This window comes from Saccopteryx leptura, chromosome 6 (genome assembly GCF_036850995.1).
Source record: "Saccopteryx leptura isolate mSacLep1 chromosome 6, mSacLep1_pri_phased_curated, whole genome shotgun sequence".
In the NCBI taxonomy this organism is placed as follows: Eukaryota; Metazoa; Chordata; class Mammalia; order Chiroptera; family Emballonuridae; genus Saccopteryx; species Saccopteryx leptura.
The window spans coordinates 189179036-189202599 of NC_089508.1; the positions used below are offsets into that span (position 1 = coordinate 189179036).

The 23564-nt window shown below is 50.9% G+C and overlaps 1 protein-coding gene and 1 long non-coding RNA gene across 2 annotated transcripts in view; both read left to right on the forward strand.

Annotated features, from left to right (window-relative positions):
* Positions 1–23564, forward strand: part of NEURL1B (neuralized E3 ubiquitin protein ligase 1B) — a 292908-nt gene that overhangs the window by 93608 nt on the left and 175736 nt on the right. The gene's annotated exons all lie outside the window — the stretch shown is intronic.
* Positions 226–21962, forward strand: LOC136376183 (uncharacterized). The gene is made up of 3 exons (XR_010746152.1): positions 226–299; positions 8550–8616; positions 20484–21962. It is a non-coding gene; the product is annotated as an uncharacterized lncRNA (long non-coding RNA).

Genomic DNA, 23564 nt, shown 5'->3' on the forward strand with positions numbered 1-23564 from the left:
GGTGGGGCGTGCACTGCCCTCCGCCTGCCCTCCCACCTGCCGCGCCCCCTCCCCGCGCCCCTGGGCTGTCCGGAGCGGAAAGGGGCTTCCTGCGTATTTGCGTGGTGTGTGCCCCTTTCTCCTATTTCCTCAGACCCAACTAGGGGCAGAGTCCCAAGGAAAAGCGCTTCACTTGCCCGACATCACACTGTTAAGGGTGAGGGGTGGGTTGAGGCGGGCATGAATAGGAGCCCGAAATGAGAGTTGAGAAAATTTTAAGATTTTTGACGTTAGAAATGTTCCAACCAAGAACAACCGAGGTGAGTAGGGGTGGAGGGGTTCAGGGAAACGTTTTCCTGTTTCCCAGTTTCCTGTTACTTTAAAAAAAGGGCACATTTAATAAGTAAAATACCTTCCAATCAGATCCCTGGTGGAAAAACTGTTCTTTAGTAGTAGTGTGGTCCGTAGAAGACTTTGAGCGGAGGAAGGCGAGTCGGGGCTGAAATCTCAATGTGGGGGGTCACAAGACGCTCTTGCTAATTGAGGGGTTCAGCTTTTGGGGAGGTGATGGCGCCCCCTAGGGGCCCCATGCAAGTTTCTGGTCCCGTATGCTTAAGACAAATGGAGCTGCCTCATCTCTAGTCCCCAAATAGGTACTGATAGCGGGCCTACTATGCTCTGGGCTCAGGGGCTCCACCAAGGAACAGGAGAGGACCCCAGCCCCCTCCCCTGGTGCTCGCCATCTCTAACGGCTGAATTCGAAATCCAGTCCTAAGGAGCTTAAAGAGGATTTCCAGGATCTAGACAAACGTTTAGGAAGACCCCACTGGATGTGCCCTGAGCCCTAGTGACGGCACGTGTGGGCGGTGCAGCCCGCTCTGGTGGCCTGGACATGTTAGGTACACAAATATAAACATTGCGCCACCGGGTCGGGGTGCCTAGTCAGGAACATTCTGTGGTTTCTTCCCCTCTCCTCCCCGAGAGAGGGGATTTCACTGCCACTCTATGTCGTTGATCTGTGATTGTATCACCAGAGGCAACTTCTGCATTTGTCTGGCTTAGCTTGTGTCCACACATGCTCAGACTTTCTGCGTAAGTTCTAGAAAAGTTCAGGGCCGAGTACCTTTTCTTAAAGGGCGTTTTCCACCTTCAGATGAACATTGGCTGAAGGCAGCAGAGCAGTCCTCAGAAAATGGCAACACCCACCCTGTATCTTAAAAAAAAAAAAAAAATGAAAAAAATTTGTTTTGTTTATACTAATTATTCAGCTGAGGAACTCAACATACTTTTTGCATTGAATCATAAAATGTTACAGCTGCTGACTTTCCACAGCATTCCAATATGATCAGCCCCATTTTTTTTAACCAAGAGCATTCATTATAACTTCTACTACCTACATTTTTTAAAAAAAACTTTTGAAAATTAAAATATATATATTTTTAATTATAAAGAAAACATTTTAATGCAAATATTCAGTGGTGTTGGCACAGTCTGGCCCAGGAGTTGGACATCTGCTCAACGCTGTGGGTGTTTCCTCTTTATCCCTTTCCATGGCTTGAACCCCATGTGGTCATTTTGCTGCTGGGTGATTCTAGGTTGTTGGGCAGATAAAATGTATTATGCTCACTTTGTTAAAGATTACGCTGCCCACGTAATCACCCAGGTGATATTAATGTGTGTTGAGAATCCTTGTAGCCTGGTGCTTGGTTTTGGGATTAAGCCTTTCCCACCCTTTTTGATGTAGGGCGATACAATCCTATCATGCCTCAGAGGGTGACTTTGTATTAGAGACTTCCCTGTTTTGTATATTGGATTAAGGGTTTGGATTTCTACACTATAAAATGGGGATGGAACGAGAGCTTGCCCTCTTGGTTCCTGGGATGATTAGAGAGAGCAGAGGAGAGCAGAAAAAGGCCACGTGGAGGAGGCCAGGAGAAGCAGCCAAGATGACGGAGTGCTGAGTGAGATGCCAGTTTGTACAGAGTTTGTATCTGGGATAAGGAAGGAGATGGGGAACTAAGGAGAATAAGGCTGGTGAGCTAGAAACCTTTGATTCTAGGAAACTCGGATAAGTCAGTGGCTTTGTGAGCACTGAGTGTGACTGGGTTTTGGAGCCCAGTGTGTATTTTTACTTAACGCCGGGTGCAAGCTAGGATTAAAGGCTATGGCCCACCAGTTTTTGGCTCCATGGTTTCTTTACCAACTGTCCGAATCCAATGCGAACCTGCATGGGCCAGGAGGCTGCTGTGATAGTGGCCCTGGCCCTTCCTTCTGGCTTTACATAGGTGAATCTCTTTCCCCACCTGAGCCACTCAGCACACATCTGTACTGTTGTAAGGTACCAAAAAGCTGCAAATTAACATTGATATTCTGGGAGAAAAGGTCAGGCTTTCCTGTCCTTTCTTTGGAAAATGGAGGAAAAAGAATATAGAAGTCTCCTGACTTACAAGGACAACAACTAGGGTCATTTGGTTTTAAGTTCTCTGAAAGGATTAAGGTTATCTGAAGAACTCCCTTTTTCCTTCAATAAGAGACAAAATTAACATACCACCCTACATTGATTTTAGCTCTTCCTCCCTTCCTTGAATCCTGAGATTAATGTATACCTCTAGGCCAGGGGTCCCCAAACGTTTTATACCGAGGGCCAGTTCACTGTCCCTCAGACCGTTGGAGGGCCAGACTATAAAAAAAACTATGAACAAATCCCTGTGCATACTGCACATATCTTATTTTAAAGTAAACAAAACAAGAACAAATACAATATTTAAAATAAAGAACAAGTAAATTTAAATCAACAAACTGACCAGTATTTCAATGGGAACTATGGGCCTGCTTTTGGCTAATGAAATGGTCAATGTTGGGTTCCATATTTGTCACTGCTAGCCATAACCAGTGATATGACGCATTTCCGGAGCCCTGACGCGTGCGTCCTGCGTCACTGGAAGTAGTACGGTACGTGAGCGACGCCGCCGTGCTGCTTTGTGGCACCGCCACATACAGTACTCCAGGAGCACAGAATGCGGATGTATCCTGAGCTCCTCTCACTGACCACCAATGAAAGAGGTGTCCCTTCTGGAAGTGTGGCAGGGGTCGGATAAATGGCCTCAGGGGGCCACATGTGGCCCACGGGCCATAGTTTGGGGACCCCTGCTCTAGGCAAAGGAGGAGAGATAGATACTAAAAGGATTTGTGAATGTCTTTGATTGTATTACCTTGAAAGTTTTAACGTTTCTTGTAAATCCCCTAGACAAATGTTATAATCTTGTTAATGATAGTGTCATGCTGTCATGCCTCCCAACCTGTATATGGTCAAAGGGTACATAACCAGCCCCTGAAATATACTCGGGGCGCACAGTTTGGGCCTGCTATGCCGCTTGTCAGCCATATGCGGCCGGCATATTTAACAAATTTCCTCCTTCAATAAAACTCTTCAAAATTCATCTGGACTGGGTGTCTCTACGTGGACTCGATGAAGTGAGGTACAGTGCCTTTCAGAATCTGGGGTGCAGTACTTTATAACAGTACAATGGGTACAACTGCCTACTTTGTGATGGTTTGAGGACCAGGTAGAGATGGTAGGTATAAGGGACCCAGGCCATATATATATATATATATATGGGACCATACCTTCTCCTTGTGGTTCACTAAATCTCTGGGTTCCCTCTGCTCAGCAGAGCAGTTCCCCCCCCCCACCCCTTTGGAAGACAGACAGATAGACAGGAAGGGAGAGAGATGATAAGCATCGACTCATAGTTGTGTCACTTTAGTCGTTCATTGATTGCTTCTCATACATGCCTTGACTGGGGGGCTCTAGCTGAGCCAGTGACCCCTTGCTCAAGCCAGCGACCTTGGGCTTCAAGTCAGCAACCATGGGATCATGTCAACGATCCCACGCTCAAGCTTGTGACCTGTTGGGCATATAAAATGTATTATGCTCACTTTGTTAAAGAGGCCGTTGCCCAGGTGGTATTAATGTGTGTTGGGGTGGGCTAAAGGCAGGCAGAATCCTTGTAGCCTGGGGCTTGGTTTTGGGATTAAGCCTTTCCTACCCTTTTTGGTGTAAGGTGGTACAATCCTATCATGCCTCAGAGAAGTGACTTTGTATTAGAGACTTCCCTATTATGTATATTGGATTAAGGGTTTGGATTTCTACACTATAAAATGGGAACGGAGCGGGAGTTTGGCTCTTGGTTCCTGAGGTTAGCATGAGAGAGCAGAGAGAGTAGAGCCAGCAGTGGGAGGAGGCCACGTGGAGGAGGCCAGGAAAAGCAGCCAAGATGGCGGAGTGCTGAGTGAGATGCCAGTTTGTACAGAGTTTGTATCTGGGATAAGGAAGGAGATGGGGAACTGAGGAGAATAAGGCTGGTGAGCTAGAAACCTTTGGTTCTAGGAAACTCGGATAAATCAGTGGCTTTGTGAGCACTGAATGTGACTGGGTTTTGGAGCCCAGTGTGTATTTTTACTTGCCCGCCGGGTGCAAGCTAGGATTAAAGACTATGGCCCACCAGTTTGTGGCTCCGTTGTTTTTTTACCGACTGTCCGAATCCAATGCGAACCTGCAAGGGCCGGGCTGCTCTGATAGTGGCCCTGGCCTTAGATACTGGCTTTACATGACCGCATACTCAAACTGGATGAGCCCATGCTCAAGCTGGCAACCCTGGGGTTTCGAACCTAGGTCCCCAGCATCCCAGGTGGACACTCTACCCACTGTGCCACCACTGGTCAGTCAGCAGATCAGTTCCTGTATCCCCCATGCCTCCTTGTGTTTTGGGCTCTGTTGGGCAGATAAAACATATTATGCTCACTTTGTTAAAGATGGCGCTGCCCACTTGGAAGCCCGTTGCCCAGGTGATTGCTTGGGATGGGTGTGATTATATTAATGTGTGTTGGGGGTGGGCTGTGGGCAGGCAGGATTCTTGTAGCCTGGGGCTTGGTTTTGGGACAGCCTTTCCCACCCTTTTTGCTGTAGGGTGGTACAATCCCATCAGACCTCAGGTAAGTGACTTTGTATCAGAGACTTCCTTGTTTGTATATTGGATTAAAGGTTTTGATTTCTAAACTGTAAAGTGGGGCAGACAAGGAGCTTGCTCTCTCTTGGTTCCTGAGATTAGCATTAGAGGAGAGAGCAGAGAAAGGAGAGCAGAGAGAGACCACGTGGAGGAGAGGAGAGGCAACCAAGATGGCGGAGTGTTGAAGGAGAAGCCAGTTTGTGCAGAGAAAAGGAGATGAGGAACAGAGGTGAATGAGACTGGTAAGCTAGAAACCTTTGATTCTAGGAAACTCAGATAAGTCAGTGGCTTTGTGAGCACTGAATGAGTGGGTTTTGGAGCCCAGTGTGTGTTTTTACTTGCACGCCTGGTGCAAGCTAGGATTAAAGCTAATGGCCCACCAGTTCTCGGCTCTGTTGTTTCATTACCGTCTGTCTGAATCCAATGCAAACCTGCATGGGCCGGGCGGCTATGATGGTGGCCGTGGCTACTGGCTTCACAGGGTCTGACACCAGAACCTGAGGAGAAGGTCACAATAAGACACCGGAAGGTGTAGTAGGGAGAGAGGCTCAGCTTAGGGGACGGTCCCTCCTTGAGACCAACTAACAAGATGTCTTGGATCAGGGAGTCTGGTGACAAAGTGGTAGCCACTGAGGCCCCAGTCCAGGCAGTGGAGATGCTGGTTCTTGCTGGAGGTGCTGCCAAAGAGAGGCCCCACATAATCTGGTCTTTGGTGATTGCAGAAGAAGCAAGGGGCTGGAATCATGGGCCTAGAGGAAAGAGGGACACGAAGGAGGGTGAGCCAATGGATGTTGAGTGGGAGCAGAACTGGACCTTTCTGACCTAGACTCTTTTTTATTTTAGATGCACCTAGGAATAAACCTGGAGGCAGTGTGGGGTAGAGGGAAGGGTTTGAACTCAGAGGACCTGGCCTGGACTTCCCACCTTTAATGTGTGGCCTTGAGGAATTGACTTCCCTCACGGAGCCTCCACTCTGTCTGTCTTTCCCGTGACGGGGATAGTAACACGCACCGTTCCAGGCGGTGTAGAGACCCAGTGTCACTAGAACTGGCAGTGCCTGGCCATCGCTGTCCGAATCCTGCCTTCAAAGTCACCTTTGGATCTCTCCTGGGGTCACAGGAGGAGGAAGGGTAGGACTCTCACAGATGACAGGAAGTGGCCCCAGCTCACTGCCTGCTCGATGACCTTGAGCAGGAGGCTCTACTATATTCTGAGTCTCAGATTCCCCATTTGTAAACTGGGAATACGCCCCACGTAAGAAAGGGGCTGGTGTGGGGCTGCTCAGGAGGGGGAGTAACGCCCACAGTCGTGTTCTTTCAGAACCCGTGGCCCTTTTACTGTCCCCCCTGGGCCGTGGGGTGGCTCCTCCCTCTGCTCAGTGCCCTCCATGACTCCCCTTTCCCCACCTGATCAAAGCCCACCACCACTGGGCTTGCCCATCCATCTGACCGACTCTCCAGCTGTTCTGCAGGCAGACGGCCGGCTGCGCTCCCAGGATGTTTCTCATCCTCCCCTCCCCCCACCTTCGCTCACACTGCCCCCCCCTCCCCCAGGATGCTGTGCTCAGTAATGATCTCTCCCATTCTCCAAAACTAAAGCAACCAGTCATCGCCCTGAGGCCTTTCCAGGTTCCTCCAGCTACTCGGCCCCTGGGCCCTGGAGGACTTTGGGTCAAAGTGTCTTAGCTCCTATCTTCCCCTCCCTGAGTTGCTTGAGGGGAGGGCTGTGATTTTCACCTGGTTGGCTACCCCACCCTCCTATCTTGGGTACAGACCTGGTACATAGTAGGTCTACAAATTGTGGCATGGTGGAAGAATGTCTTCAAAGCGCACTGTTGAAAAATATCAGAAGATGGCCTGACCTGTGGTGGCGCAGTGGGATAAAGCATCGACCGGGAACACTGAGGTCGCCGGTTCGAAACCTTGGGCTTGCCTGGTCAAGGCACATATGGGAGTTGATGCTTCCTGCTCCTCCCCCTTCTCTCTCTCTCTGTCTCTCTCTCTCACTCCTCTCTCTCTAAAAAATCAATAAATAAAATATAAAAAAAAAAGAAGAAAAATATCAGAAGAGGAGGGGACAGAAGTGGCCATTTATGCCTCTTCCCTGCCTTACAGGTGTCGTCTCATGAAGTCACGATAGGATTGTTGAACTAATCCTGAGAGGTGGCCGTTATCCCCGTGTCAGGCAGGGAACAGGCTCAGAGAGGGGGCATGTCCATGTCGCACAGCCGATACTCTTCAGATGCAGGTCTGACTGAGAGTTGGCGGGGACCCAGCCCTCCTGCTATAGGAACCTCAGCCTGTCGAGGCCTCTGCACCCCAGGCAGAGTGAGCCAAAGCCTCCCACTCCCAGCTTGCCTGGAACTCGGCTCTCTGGGCAGAGTGGTCCCTGGCACCAGCCTTGGAAGGAGCCTGCGCTTCTTAGGACTGCCATCAGTCCCTAGTGTCCCTGCTGCCTCTTCCAAGTCGCTCAGTGCTTGGGCTTTGGGGGAGCCACAGGCAGGGAGGCTGAGCAGCCACTTGGTCCATCCTGTGGGGCTGGCAAGGGGTGACTTCACCCTCTACACACAGGCAGTTAGGAGAGAGCCGGTGGCTTTGCACAATCCTTACAAACAGAACTCCTGCAGAACTGCATCATCGCAGCCAGCCCCCTCATCTGAGCCAAGGGCCCAGAGAGGTTAGGCAACCTACCCAAAGTCACACCATGTTCAGAACATTCTAACTCTAGTCAGTGTCATATGAGCTGTGGGTTTGAACCCTCAAGTATTTATCTCTGGAGGGTGGGGTTACTTTCATTTTCTTCCTCATAACTGTATGGTTTGAATTTTTCAACAAAAACATGAAACTTTTGTAATTAGGAACAAAAGTTAAAACTTAACAGGCAACCAAATTTAGGCTAAATGATATTTGTATCTAGGGTAACTTACGTTACAGTGTTAGACTGCCTGGGTTAGAATCCCAGCTTGAGCCTTCGCCTGCTGTGTGTCCTTGGGCAAGTTACTTTACCTCTCTGACACTCAGTTTCCTCACGTGTAAAATGAGGACACTAATAGCATCTGCCTTACAGAGCGAACATGGAGATCAGATGAGACTGGAGCCAAATCCAGCCTGCTCCCCCCTCTCTTTAAACAATCCACAAGCTGAAACTGGCTTATATATTTAAAATGGTTGGGGGAGCGGTCAAGGCACATATGAGAAAGCAATCAATGAACAACTAAGGTGTTGTAACACGCAATGAAAAACTAATGATTGATTGATTCTTTTCATCTCTCCGTTCCTGTCTGTCTATCCCTCTCTCTGACTCTCTCTTTCTGTCTCTGTAAAAAAAACAAAAACAAAATAAAATGGTTGGGGGAAAATAAAATAAAGAATATTTTGTGATGGGAGTGTTATATGAAATTCAAATTTCTGTATCCATAAATAAAGTTTTATTGGAACCCAACCACTCCTGTTCGTTGACTATCTCTAGCCTCTGTGACCACTATAGTGGGGCAGGGGGATGTGGAGTTGTGACACCGTGTGGTTCGCAAAGCCTGAAATATTTACTTCTGTCTCCTCACAGGAAACATTCGCCACCCCTGATAGGACGTCCTGGCTGAAAAGCACTTTCCAGCAATGCTTGGCACAGAGTAAGTAGTGAACTATTATTATTGATATGTGGGCACTTGGGCCAGTCTTCTTCCCCTGGATATGTTTAAAGGCGGTAATTGCTTTCATAATGTGTTTCATTGGACCGAAGGCATGTTAAGAAGCGGAATTCAACCGAGTGAGTTTGACGATCGAAATGGTTTTATGAAGTGGTTCACGAATTGGGCAGCGCCCGTCCGGCAGCAGGAAGGGCGCTCTGAGGCCACGGACAAAGTGGAAGGCGTGACTAGGCAGCCGCAGAGCAGGACCAAGACGTCTGAAAAATGGAGTATTCTAGGCAAGTCCCCTTTCCCTTAGGGGAAGGCTGGGGTCTTATCAGTCAGGTGGCCTCTCCGGTGTTGGTCAGGAAATGCCAGAATGGTGTGTTTGAAATTCCGCTCCTGGGAGAGGCCCAAACTGCAGTTAGGCTGATTATTATTAAATTTGGCTTCGTGACATGGTTTAGCAAAAGTAACTCCATTTTGGCTGCTATTTCTTTTTTCTTTTTAAACAGGCACATTTTTTTATATTTTAACATTCCTGAAATTGGAGTATCATTGTTCACTGAGAGCATTTTTCTCTCTCTTTTTTTTTTTTTTTTCATTTTTCTGAAGCTGGAAACAGGGAGAGACAGTCAGACAGACTCCCGCATGCACCCGACCGGGATCCACCTGGCACGCCCACCAGGGGGCGATGCTCTGCCCACCAGGGGGCGATGCTCTGCCCATCCTGGGCGTCGCCATGTTGCGACCAGAGCCACTCTAGCGCCTGAGGCAGAGGCCACAGAGCCATCCCCAGCGCCCGGGCCATCTTTGCTCCAATGGAGCCTCGGCTGCGGGAGGGGAAGAGAGAGACAGAGAGGAAAGCGCGGCGGAGGGGTGGAGAAGCAAATGGGCGCTTCTCCTATGTGCCCTGGCCGGGAATCGAACCTGGGTCCTCTGCACGCTAGGCCGACGCTGTACTGCTGAGCCAACCGGCCAGGGCCGCATTTTTCTCTCTTAATGGTGCATAGTGCCTTAGCATTGCTGCATCTTCAGTCCAGTAGCAGAGTCGTGTCAAAAGGTTTACAATGGACACAAATTAAAACTCTGCAGTCATGCAATTAACAAACATTCCAAAAAAAAAAAAATTTTTTTGAGCAGGGGACAGACTTGCTAATAAACAGGTACAACCCAGGTGCTAGGTGCCAGGATAGATATTGGGAAGGTCAGACCAGGTGCCCCCTCACTAAGCTGGGAGGGATTATGAGGGAGAGATGCCCAGAGGAGGGGATGTCTACCTGGAGACAAATACTGATGTAAAAAAAAAATGTCCTGGCCCTGGCTGGTTGGCTCAGTGGTAGAGCATCAGCCTGGCGTGCAGGAGTCCCGGGTTCGATTCCCGGGTGGATCCCGGTCAGGCGCATGTGGGAGTCTGTCTGACTGCCTCCCCGTTTCCAACTTCGGAAAAAAGAAAAAAAAAATGTCCGTGTGAAACACCTCTGAGAAACGGGCCTCTATTATCGACCACTTTCTCCCTGGGAGCCTTAGTTTCCTCCCCTGTAAAATGGGACCGTAATCACCCCAAGGGACCAACCCTCAGCTTCACTGTGGGCCCCCCCTTGAAGTCCCAGCAGCCTGTATGAACCGTCCCTGGGTCTGTCCACTTCTGTCTGTCTCACTAGCCTGGGAGCAGAGGCTGGGTCTCTGGACTCTCTTGGGCCCCAGCATAAACCTCAAAGCAGGTTTTTGGACAAACACTGCTGAGCCCAGGAGAGGGACCAACCAGGAAGGAGCAGGGCCTTGATGACTCAGAAAGGCCTGTCCGGAACCAAGGACACAGCCTGCCAGCAGGGCCCCAAGCCACACCCGGCTCTGGGTGAGAAGTGACAGCTCTCTGTTGTTCATTTTTATAGACATAAAAAAAAGTATAAATTGAGACATAATTTCATTTTCATAATTAGAAAACATTAATCAGTGTTGGAGGGAACAAATGAGGTCATAGTTTGTCTATTCCAAACCCTTCCCTGAAGGAAGGAGGAGGAAACGTTGGGGGTGGGGGGAGAGTGTTGAAAATTGTGGTTCAAGACTCAGAAATTGTGCATCCCAGTTTCGCTTTTGCGGGCAAGTTATTTGGGGGCGGCTCTTACTACTGATAATTGAGCACTTGCTATAAGCCTGGCACTTTGCCAACTGCTTTATGGTTGGTTCCTCTGGTGTGTGATTGTGACACTAACCCCGCGAGGCAGGTACCGTTAACACCCCCCCCCCCACCCCGGGTGAAGGAATGAGGTTAACTGAGGCCCAGAGAAGGGAACTAACTTGTCCAAAGGCAAGCTGGCGGCTCTGCGGGGCGCCTGGTGCCCCCTCCCTCTGTTTCCTAAGCCCTTTGTCCTTATCACCCACAGCACACAGTGGGTGTGTCGTGAGGGTGGGGTTGTATCCGGTTGCTCTTTCTTGGGGTGATGATGACTTTTAGGGGGCTGCTTCTAGGTTCAAAAGGAAAGGGAAAAAAGAAATATGCCCCGCACTCGGGCTTTCTGCCTGGTGCTGCTCCCTGACTCACTGAGCTGCATCGCACAGATGATTCATTCACTGGCTTTGACCTCAAAGGGTTTGGCCACCCACCGAGGGTGAAGTCACACCTCCGGCTTTCCAAGGTGTTCATTGGTTCGTTCATCCAACTTCAGGCAGGCGAGAAGCGGGCCTGTTGGGCTCACTCGGGGTCAGGAACAGGAAAGCACGCAGATAGATGCCTCTGGATGTCCTCAAGTCGCGGCTGGCTGCTCACTTCGGGCCCAAGAGACGTTCCAGGGGCTCCAGAGTGGTTTGCTCAAGCTGTTGTGACAAAGTAGCACAGCAGAGTAGCTTAAAGCAACAGAAAGGTGCTGTCCCACAGCTGGGGAGGCCAGAAGCCCAAGAACAAGGTCTCTGCAGGGTTGGCTCCTTCTGGGGGCCGCGAGGGGGAGCCCGGTCCAGGCCTCGCCCCCCGGTTCTGGTGGGCTGCGGGCGCTTTCTGCTGTTCCTCGGCTCGTAGCGGTGTCAGCCGGCCTCTGTCTCCATCTTCATTCACATGGCGTCCACCCTGTTTGTGTGCCTGTGTCCAGATTTCCTCTTTGTTGTAATGACACCAGTCATATTGGATTAGGGCCCACCCTAGTGACCTTATGTTAACCTGGTTACCACTGCGAAGACCCTATTTCCAAATATGGTCACATTCTGGAGTGCTGGTGGTTAAGACTTAAGCCTGTATTTATGGGGAGGCATAATTCAACCCTTAACAGGGCCTATGACCCTAAGATAGCCCCCGACAATAAGTAACATAATTTCAATGTTATAAAGATGTCCACTGGCCCAGATAAATACATCCATTTAACTTGACCCTCATGAAAATAATGTGTTTGTTTGTTTGTTTCTGGAATGAAGTTGATATGATATAATAAACAATCAAGAATAGTCAGGAAAATTAAAAAAGAAAGGCAGTGTGGTAAGGGTAAGCCTCCCCAGATATGAAGACATGCCACGTGGCCTCGGGGATGGGAAGTGGGGTGGTTGGGAACGCGAGTACCCAGAGAGACCAATGGAGCAGAACAGAAAGCCCAGAAATGTGCCCGAGTACATAAGGAAACTTGGTGGAGGACAAAGGTGGCATCTCAAATCGCTGGGACATGAGGGACATTTTAATAAGTGATCTTGAGACAGTAGAACAGCCATTTGGCAAAAAAGATGAAAAGTGTACCAGCCTCCTACTCCAAACACCTAAATAAATAACAAATGGGCCAGAGATCTAGATTTTTTATTTTATTTTTTTGTATTTTTCTGAAGTTGGAAACGGGGAGGAAGTCAGACAGACTCTCGCATGCGCCTGACCAGGATCCACCCAGCATGCCCACCAGGGGACAATGCTCTGCCCATCTGGGGTGTTGCTCTGTTGCAATCAGAGCCATTCTGGCGCCTGAGGCAGAGGCTATGGAGCCATCCTCAGCACCTGGGCCAACTTTGCTCCAATGGAGCCTTGGCTGCGGGAGGGGAAGAGAGAGACAGAGAGGAAGGAGAGGTGGAGGGGTGGAGAAGCAGATTGGCGCTTCTCCTGTGTGCCCTGGTCGGGAATCGAACCCGGGACTCCTGCATGCCAGGCTGACGCTCTACCACTGAGCCAACCTGCCAGGGCCGAGATCTATTAGATTTTAAAAATGAACCTTCCAACGTATAGAAGAAAATGTGAGGTGACTCCTTTACAATCCAGGAGGGAGGAACGCCTTTTAGCGTAGGACTCAAAATGCAGAAACAGTCTAAAAAAAGCTTAATAAGTTCAATTGCAATAAAAACTAAAGCTAAACTAACTAACTAACTAAATAAATAAATAAATAAGAACTTTTCATGGCAAGAAGAAGCTTCATAAGCAAGGTTTAAAAAAGAAGAAGCCAAATGAGGAACAATATTTGTAACTTAAAGACAAAGGCTAATCCCATCTATATTTAAGGTGTTTTTAAAAAACAAACAAAAAGAGATGTTAAAATGGACAGAAGCCACAGGCAGAGAGTTTCACAGAGAAAGAACTGCAGGAGAGCCGTGAATATGTACGAAGATGCTCATCTGTAATCACAACAAAAGGAAAGAAAATTATAGCCGTCAGAGTGGCAAAAATCCACAGTTGACAGCACCCTCTGTCGAGACAAAGGCACTGTGAATATAGACCGGCAGGTGGAGGGGATGACGGACGTGTTGGTTTGGGTGGTGACTTAGGCAAATATCTTGCTCTTACGAGATGCACGTTGAAGAGTTCAGTGATGAAAAGTCATGATGTTAGCACCTCGCTCTACATGTTCAGAAGAAAACACACACACAAATAAGTACATTAAGTTTGGCACAGCGTAACAGTTGTTGAGTGTGTGGGGTGGGTGTGAGGGTGTTCAGTGATGGTATTCTTCCTTCAGCCTTTCTGTACGCCTGAAAGTTTTCATAACAGAACGAGGCTCGGTCCCGTGGCCCCAAGACGAACTCTGGGTGATGGGGAGGCTGTCAGCAAAACCAGCTGGCTCAGCTGCGATGGTGAAAATCCTGAGCACGGTCTGGGAGTGCCGGGCACGATTTCAACAGCCGGTTCGTTCGTCTTCACGCTGTACCCACGAGGAGACCCCCCTCTGTGGACAAGGTGACCGAGGCCCCAGCAACCTGAATAATTTTTGCACCTTCCCAGCTATGCTGATTGATTTTAACCGGGTACGTGAGCCAGAGCCCTGGGAATAATGCGTAGAGTCCAGAGAAACAGCCTTAAATTGGACTAAGCTATTAAATTGGTCCAGGTTATTTTACTTAATGAACCAGCCAAAGGATTAACAGCGATCTTCCTGATAACGTCGTATAAGCACGAGCCATTGATGAGGGCTAACATGCTGTTCTGTAATTCGGACTCAATGATTTCAGACACTACGTGAGGACAGAGAACAAGAAGACTGTAATGGAGCCTTTGGGCATCCAATCTAGCAACCAGGCAATGGAAACTTAGGGTAGTGTTTGTTTGTTTTTTTAATTAATCTATTTTCCAATTACTGTTGACATATGACATTATATTAGTTTCAAGTGCACAACATAGTTATTAAACATTTATAAACTTGATGGAGTGATCACCCCAGTAAGACTAGTACCCATCTGACACCGTACAGAGTGATTCCAGCGTTCCTAACTGTATTCACGGTCAGTGGATTTTTAACAGAAGTACCAAGGCAGTTCATTAAAGGAAGGGAGAATCTGTTTAACAAACAGTGCTGGGATGGTCGGCTACCATCTACGTGCAAAAGGAACACTTTAGACCCTGATCTCAGCACCATACATACTAATTCACTCAGAATTAGAAGAATTCATAAGGAAAACAATCTTCAAAACCTTGGATTAGGCCAATGTTTTATAGCATGGTTTATAATAGAAAAAAATTAAGAAATTAAAGTTCATCAAGATTCAAAATTTCTGTGCTGAAGAGTGACCATTAAGACAATGAAAAGATAAGCAATAGGACAAAATATTTGCAAAACCAAATCTCTATCTAGTATTTACAAAGAACTTCTACAACTGGATAGTAAGACAAAGACAACTCAATCATAAAATGATATGAACAGCTATTTCTCCAAAGAAGAGACACCCATAGCTACTAAGCATGTGAACAGATTGCTCAACCTCATTAGTCATGACAGGAATGGGAATGTGAAGTGTGATTGATGTCATCCTCCCGAGAATGACTATAATCAGAAAGCCAGATAATGACAGACGGGGGCTGAGATGCGGAGAAAGAGAACGCTTATGCATTTGCAGGTGGGAATGTAAAATGGAACAGCATCGTCGGGAAATAGTTTGGTGGTTCTTCCAAAAGTTAAACATACACTTAACCATGTGACCCAGCACTTCCACGTGTACAGGTGTCTGCCGAAGAGAAACGAAAACATGTCGTGTCCGTGCACAGATCCGTGAGTCAGTGTACTTAGAGCAGCATTATTCATGTCAGCCAAAAAACTGGAGACAACCTAAGTGCCCACCAGCTGACTAATCCCTAGGCAAAATGTGGTGACTCCATCCACGGGAACACTGTTTAGCAATAAAAAGGAACAAAGGTCGTGGACAGGGACTGCCATGTGGATGACTCTCAAAGACAGTATGCTGCTGTTAGGCGTCAGTCACAAGAGACCCCATAGTGTGTGAGTCCTCTTTAGTGAAATGTCCAGAAAGGGCAGGTGGGTGGAGACACTAAGGAGGTTAGTGTGGTACGTTGAGCGCTGAGGTGGGGACAGGGACCAGCTGTAAATGGGTATAAGGGCGGGGTCTGACTGGGGGACCATGAGACTGTTCTAAAATTGATTTATGGTGATGGTTCTACCATTTGGTAAAGTTACAAAAACAAAAAATATATATATTGTATTGTATCCTGATACAGGGTAAATTTTATGCTATTAAAAATATAGCTCAGTAGAGGTATTACAAAGAGATCCAGGTTTGGGTTGATGTTCATTTTACACCTGGTCTGGGAGCCCTTTCTGGATTGTCACAGCTGGGACAGACACCAGCCATTTGTCACAGAGCACTGTGGGTCCCAGTACCCAGCACAATACTGACCCTGTGTAGGGTCAGTATTGGCCCACATATTGGGCGCCCTGCTCTCTGTGTAAGCTTCCAGGGGACACTAGCCAGCGTTTGTGCGCGGAATCCTAGAACAAAGTCCTGGTCGCGTGGGACTCGCAAAGGCCTGCTAAATGAATGGGGGAGTGGAGGGGAGGGTCAGAGCACCCCAGGAGGAGGGTGTGATTTCACTCCTGAGGGCTTGGAGCGATTCCTCCTTGAGCGTGAGCGGGGGAATATTCGCAAAGTAAGGGATAGGGTGACCAAAGCACAGTATATTGAATGGAATGTGATTCTATCCTCTAAATAAGGATGCCAATCAAAGGGGGGAAAGCCCACCTGTACGTAAAAGCTGTGAGTAGACAATTTACTTTCTTTTGAAAGCTTGACTGGGAATGGAAAGTAAGGAGAAAGAAAATGCAGGTAGATGAAAACCTTGGGTGAAATGCAATGAGTCTGATGACAGAGATGCGGTCCGATGAAAAGGGTGGGGGTGGGGGAGAGGAAGGGAGAAGGTAGGAAAGGAGGGAGGAGGGGACAGAGAGAGGGAGAGGGAGAAGGCCGGGTGGAGCAGAAGCCGGCCAGACACCAGGGGCCCCTGAGAGGACCCTGGCTCCTCCTCTGAGTGGGGCAGGGATGCGGAGGCTGCTGTCACTGCGGGCAGAGTGGTGACAGGGAAGGCGTGTGTCAGCAGGATAATAATAGGACTCACATCACTCGGGAGTGTGAGAATGAGATGAGTTCATAGGTCAGAGTTCAAGCATGGTGACCCCTCATCAGCAACAAACCCACCAGTCAGTGTCCGGATTGCTGGTTTTTTTTGTTGTTGTTGTTGTTTTCAGAGACAGAGAGTCAGAGAGAGGGATAGACAGGGACAGACAGACAGGAACGGAGAGAGATGAGAAGCATCAATCATCAGTTTTTCATTGCGCGTTGCAATACCTTAGTTGTTCATTGATTGCTTTCTCATATGTGCCTTGACCGTGGGCCTTCAGCAGACCGAGTAACCCTTTGCTCGAACCAGCGACCTTGGTCCAAGCTGGTGAGCTTTTGCTCAAACCAGATGAGCCTGTGCTCAAGCTGACAACCTCGGGGTCTCGAACCTGGGTCCTCCGCATCCCAGTCCGACACTCTATCCACTGCGCCACTGCCTGGTCAGGCCGAATTGCTGTTTTTAACCCCTGACCCTGCAGGTCCAGAGAGGAGGTGACACACACACTCTCTCAGGACCCTAGCTTCTGCCTTGTGGCCGCTGGGGTGGCGGGCTCAGCAGGCGCCTGCCCTGCAGGAGAAGCCCGGGGCACCCACCACCTCCATTTCCTTGGCCTCTGAGCCTGGGTTTCTTTCTTTCTCGCTTGCGGATGGGAGAGCCAGTGAACCCTCAGCCCGGGGCGCTGACGTCTCACATACAGTGCTGCCTATTCAGATTCCTTTATGTAGCAGGTATTTATTGACACATGTTACAGGTCACACCAGCTGGGACACGAGGCACACAAGGTGACCGAGAGATACTTTTCCAGACCACCCTTCCCGCCTCTCCCCGTCCAGCTAATTGTCAAAACAGCAAATTCCAGAATGGGGTGTTTATAAAATTCTTTCTGTAGAAATGAACACAACGGGAGACGTGGCCTCATTTGTTCAAGGACAAACTGGAAAGGCTTTCCACAGGACACACCATCGGGTCCCTGGAAGTGGCATCTTCCAGTCCCTTAGGGACAGTTTTCTTTGGCTAACGGGGGTAGGGGAACCTCCAGCCCACCCAGGTCCTGGCCCTGGCAAAGTAACCTTCCCAGAGAGAAAGAGAGACAATGTGACATTATGATATAATAAAGGAATATTTCTCTGGCTTTTTTAAAAAAAAAAAATCTTTTTTTTCCTCTCCATTTTTCATTTTCCCAGACAGAAAGCAACACTGTCAGATCTCAAAGCACAGACTCCTGGCCACATTAGCTCCACCCCACCGGCCACATGGCGGGGCCGGCTGCTGGGAGGCCCGTGGAGCGATGGCTCCACATCTGAACCAGCTGGGATTTTCAAAGTCCTGACGCCTGGGTCCCACCCCCAGAGCTTCTGCTGTAACTCACCTAGTGGGGGGGCCTGGACATAGGGGCTGCTTTCAAAACTTTCCCAAGGGTTCAGTGTCCAGCCGGGGCTGAAGACGACCTTCCTAAAGGTTATCTGTGATGTCCAGCAGGGGTGGCTAGGGGTCTGTACAGTGCTTGGCCCCGAGGAGGGGCTCCGTGGCTGTGCAGTGCAAGGTGGCTGTGTCTAGAGTAGCTCCCTGGCCTCTTTTTGTAAAGCTGTGAGAAGGTCTGTCATCAATCACACGGGACAGAGCGGGCGGGGGGGCACTGACACTTGTCACTGTGCACCCTTCTTCTGCGTTGCCATTTTCCACCCCTCCCCCACAGTCACCTCATTTGCCGACTGTTAGGAGAAGCCACAGGTTGAGCATTGGTTGAGCGTGTCTTTCACTTCCTTTTACTTCACCTATTCAAGGGACAGGAAATGCCCAAAAATAGCTCTCGGGGAGGAAAGATCAAAGTGGGGGCTGAGGCAGGCAGGTGAAGCCTGAGGCGGTCGAGCTGCACCGCTGAGCCCTCCAAAATCCCTTCAAAAGTCCCTGTCCCCGCCCCCATCTAGACTGGCAGCCTGGACCCCTCCCCTCCCCTCCCGGTGGATCAGGTCGGGTCGGGGTAACTGAGAAAGAGGGACTAGAGCAGGCTCTGGGGGTGGGGGTGGGGGGTACTGGGTCCCCAAGCCACCTGCCTCTCGGGAGCCCAGGCCCGGAGCTCCAGTGGGTCACGGTCCTGGGGTGAGTCATCCTCGTGACCTCACTGTCTGACACAGCCAACCGGCCCTGCCTCTGGGTGTTTCAGAGAAAATTCCAGGCACCGTACAGAGAGCCTTCTTATCTAACGTAACCGCCACGCGGTGCTCCGCGCGCGGGGCTGTATCACGGGCTTCTGCTTGTGCTGAGGGCCCCGCCCCCACGCTCCGGGGCGCCTGGGGGCTGGTCCTGAGCCACACAGGCTCCTGACTTGCAGGACCTCACAGCACCCTGGGCTGTGGTCAGGGACTCTGCCTGGGAGACTCCCTGCTAGACCCAGAGCAGGGGCCCTCATAATGTCTATAACTTAAGTGAGACCCCCCCAGGAAACGGAAGGCACAGAAGAGCACTGAGAAATCCCCACGCCGGGCCCTAAGAAGGCCAAGGTCCCAGCACCATTTCCCACCTACACGAGCAGGAACTGGCATAACCGGGACACCTGCTCCGTACCAGGTGCTCAGAGAGAGGAAGCCTTCACCTGCCCCCAGGTGGCCTTGCTATGATTTCCCCCATTTATAGAGAAGAAAACGCGCTCAGAGCCATTTGGGCCTATGACCAGGGTTCTCGCAAAAGAAAGCAGAACCAGGTTGGACCTCAGGACTGCTGACCCCGCGGTACAGGCCTTACAGTGCTCTCGAAGGACCTGCCCGCCTGGTGAAGGGGACAGAGGGCTTTCGTCCTGGCTCCGGACACCTCCCTCCTGGCCTGGGCCTCAGGCATCTGGCTGGGAGGGCCTGGGAGGCACGCCTGGAGAAGGACCTGCAGGGAGGCCGATCCCAGCCTCACAGCTGGCCTGGACCACGTGTGTGGGCTGAGCTGAGACGGCCGGGCCAGAGGCTGGGGACGCCTCCGAAGAGCCAGACTCTGGGCCAGCAGCCAGGCTGACCTCTGGCCCTCAGGCTGGGACAAGTGTGTCCCTTCCCACCTCCCTCTTTCTTAGAAGTCCTCTCAGCCCTGCTTCCTGAAGTTTCTGCTGCAGAGCCACCAACCTAAAGGTCTCTTTTCCCACCCCAGGTGGGGGCTCTGGTTCCTAGCGAGCCGACCCAGAACCAGAGGGGAAGGACCCTGGGAACGCAGATGCACCGTCCTAACCGCCGGGCCTGCATTATTTCCTGATTCATTCTTCACAACAAGCTGGCGAGGCAGAAATGAGTATTTCCCCCGCTGTGCGGCGATGGGGCAGGGCGTCTGAAGGGCGTCGGCCTCTCCCTGCTGCCCCCCCAACCCCAGTTCTCTCCGGGTGACTCCGGCCAGCCTGGAGCCCTGGCCTCCCACCCCGGGCCGTCACACAGCAGTTCCTAGGGGGAAACTGAGGGCCATGAGCTGGTCTTCACTCTAAATGGCCATAGTCTGCTGAGTGAAGCAGGGTTGGCTGAAAACTCTGGATGGGCAAAAGTGAGCTTGTGACGACCTCGGGCTGGGTGTCCCTCCCTCGTGGGCCACCACATCCCTGGTGGCAAAATAAGAGGACAATCTAAAATAAGGCAGTGATCGCCTGACCGGGTGGTGGTGCCGTGGATAGAACGTCAGACTGGGACATGGAGGACCCAGGTTTGGGGCCCCGAGGTTGCCAGCTTGAGCTCAGGCTCAAGACATGATCCCAGGGTCACTGGCTGGAGCCCAAAGGTCACTGGCTTGAGCAAGGGGTCACTCACTCTGCTGTAGCCCCCCGGTCAAGGCACATATGAGAAAGCAATCCATGAACAACTAAGGTTCCACAATGAAGAATTGATGCTTCTCATCTTTCTCCTTTTCCTGTCTGTCTCTCTCTCTATCTCTCTGTCTCTGTCACACACACACACACGCACACGCACACGCACACACACAAATACACCATATAATTAAAAAAAAACCAAAACACTAAAATAAGATGGTGATGGAGATCACTCCATCCACGGATCCTCTGACAGCTGAGGCTGCGCGATCCTGTTTTCCTGTTTTCTGTTACAAACAGCGTCGTCGCCATTCCCGCGGTCGTGGACAGTGGGGGAACACCGAGGCTACGCCAGGAACGGAACTCAGTGATGGCCGTGACGGCGGCTCTCAGCTAGCAGACGTGACGATCGCCCGCCACAAACCCTTCAACGATGATCTCATTTAATCCGCCAGCAGCCCTGTGCATCCGGTCCGTGACCTTCTCACCGTGAGGACGGACAAGAAGTCCGCGTGGCGAGAGTGCCTCACCCTGCTGCGACTGGGCCCCAAGAACCAAGCTTGTCATCGCTGGGTCGTGCCCAAGTCCCTACGGCCCTGTGAGGTGGGAATTATCTCTACTCCACTGATTAAAAACGAAAAGACAAAACGTGCAGCCCAGAGGGGGGAAGTGCCTCAGCCCACGTCACACTGTTTGCGATGAGGCCCCCCCCCCCGGGGTATCCTGCTTCTACCTCCCTTTCTTTCAGTTGTCTCATCTGACGCATCCAAGAATTGTGCGTTGTGACGCTCCGTCACCACTCAGAATTCCTGCCGTGGGACTCAGGTCCCACAGCTGAGCTCCAGAGAGCTGAGGGGCGAGCCTTCGGCAGGTCCGGCTTCCAGAAAAGCATGGGGGGCCAAAGTCACAAATCACAGAGGGTCCCCCTAGTTTCTTGGAGACCCTCGGAAAGGTGATTTCTCCCACCAGGGGCCTCGCTCCTGCGTCACACGCATGGTCTCCTTAGTGACCCAGGACAACTTTGCCAGCGCCACAGGACAGTTGTCACTTGGCGGGGTATCGAGGTCATATGGTTGATCTAAGCAGGGAACTGGTGACTAGTGCCCCTGGCAAATCGTGTCATCAAGGATGCTTCTTAAAATCCCAGCAGATGTGGAGGGTGAGTTGTTGTTCCACTTTGCGGGGAGAAAGTTTGAAGGAGGGGTCACCAGACAGAGACAGCGCTGTGATGAGGCGGCGCAGTGGTGGCTTCAAATGCTCCTTCGTTGAGAAGTCTGTCCCCACTCAGTGGCCACCATGCAGTGAATGAGTGCTTAGTTCCTCTTCCTGGTCTTCCCGTGAGAGACTCGCCTCCCCCGCTCTCCCCCCAAACCCCAGGAGCAAAGAAAAGTGGAAGCTCCAGCTCCTGGATTTCCGAGGGCCCAAGCAAAGCGAAGACGGGAGCGTTCTTGGGAGCAGGTGACTCATTCCCCGAGCAGCGCAGAGGGCCTCGGGAAGACCTGGGCTTTTGTCTCCTCTGGGACCAAAATGAATCACCGATGTCATCCAGTCACACGGGCCAGTCCCCAACTTTCCCAGGTAGGGTGACCAGCATGAGCATCGAACACGAGGCGGGTGGGGCCCCCTCCGTGGGCAGGAGTGGCGTGACAGGCTGAGCTCCTCTTCGCTCACCCTGCAGTTTGGCACCTGGAAGAGGCCAGGCAGGTCTGCCTTCTCCTTGGAGCCAAGTGGAAACTGGGACCAGAAAAGGAAGGGGAGGCGCAAAGCCTCTGAGCAGCACGGCGGCTCTGGGTGAGACGCCATTCAACACACGCGCTTATTCATTCGTGGATTCAGGTGGTCGGAGCAGCGTTGACCGAGCGCCCACCATGGTGCTGGGGGTCCGGCCTGCTCTCTGGCCTCCAGAGCCGGCCAAGGGTGAGGACACCAAGGCGCTGGCCAGAACCCATCCCGGAGTCTTGCTTCTCTTGACCCTGTGTCTTCAGAGATCTGGGCTTCATCACTTGGGTGAAGAATGCCCATCACGTCACCACCTGCGTTGGTCCAGGAGGGCCCAGAATGCTCGAGACTTTTCTCAATGAGGCTGCCTGGGTTGCTCCAGAAAAGGAGCCCGCTGCACGGAGAAGCGGAGACTCGGGCCCATCCTCTGGGGCCTCAGCATTCCAGAGGCCAGATGTGTGAGCCTGACGTCACCCCCCCAAGTCGTGGCCCGAGTCCAGGCTGCACTCCGCTGGCCGTGACCCCTGCTCCGCCATGCTCTCCTCCCCCCTTCCTCAGCATGAAAGAGACGGAGTGGAGCTGGCAGCTGCGCCTCTGCATCTGGCGGAACATTCTGCCCCGTTGCGGGGCCCTCTCACTCGCCAGCCCTCCCCAGGGACGACTGGTGACTCATAGTTCCATTTTTAATGCAGGGCCAGGCACCAGATCTTTCCATGAACCCCCCAGATGGGCCCTATTGGAATTGGGACGAAGGACACGAGCTGTGATATCAGACAGACCTGAGTTCAAATCCTCCTGCTGCTTTTTGGCTGTGTGATTTCAGTCAACTGGCTCACCCTCTCTGAGCCTCTGTTTCCCCATTTATAAATGGAGATCATGCCTATCAACTCTGATGTCTTCTTTATTAAAAACATTCCCTCCCTTTGGTTGCAGCTCTGCACAATGAGCCATTCCCTTCTGCCCGTTTTCTTTTGTATGTACTCACTAGTCATAAGCCAAGGAAAGAGGAAGCTGAGACTAAATATCTTAAAATGGAATTATTATATGTATATATCATTTACTATGTGCTAGGGATCTATTATAAGGTGCTGTCAGCTGCCCATTTCATAGATGAGAAACTGAGGCCCAGAGAGATAAAGTGACTTGCTTAGGGTCAGCGTTGGAGCTGAAATTCCCATCCAGGCTGTCTGACTTCAGAGTCTGTGCTCTTAGTCATTACGCTGAGAAAAGTAAAGATGAAATACAGAAAAGATGTGGCATGGCGCTGGGCACACAGTTCTGAACGAGCGTTGGCTGCTGGCATTGTTACTACGGTATCATTGCTTTGCCATCAGTAGGTCTGAGTCTCGTCCTTGACTATGAGAAAAAAAACGGGTGAGGGTTCCCTGCCCTTCTGGCCAAATCCAAGAGTCAATAAACTCTCGAGTTAAAGAAGGTCCACTGGTCCACCCAACTGTGTGGTTCCCTTGGTGTGCCAACTGACTGTTCCTTCCCTGCGCCCTTGAGCAACTGACTTCATGTCTCCGGGCCTCAGTTTCCCCATCTGTCAAGCCAGGATGCTCTGCTCTTACCTTATGCTTGGGTTGGGAACCGGAGAGGAGGTGCCAGGTGTGCACTGAGCGCCCCGTGAGATATCGGCAGGTCGTGAGCAGACCCTCTGTG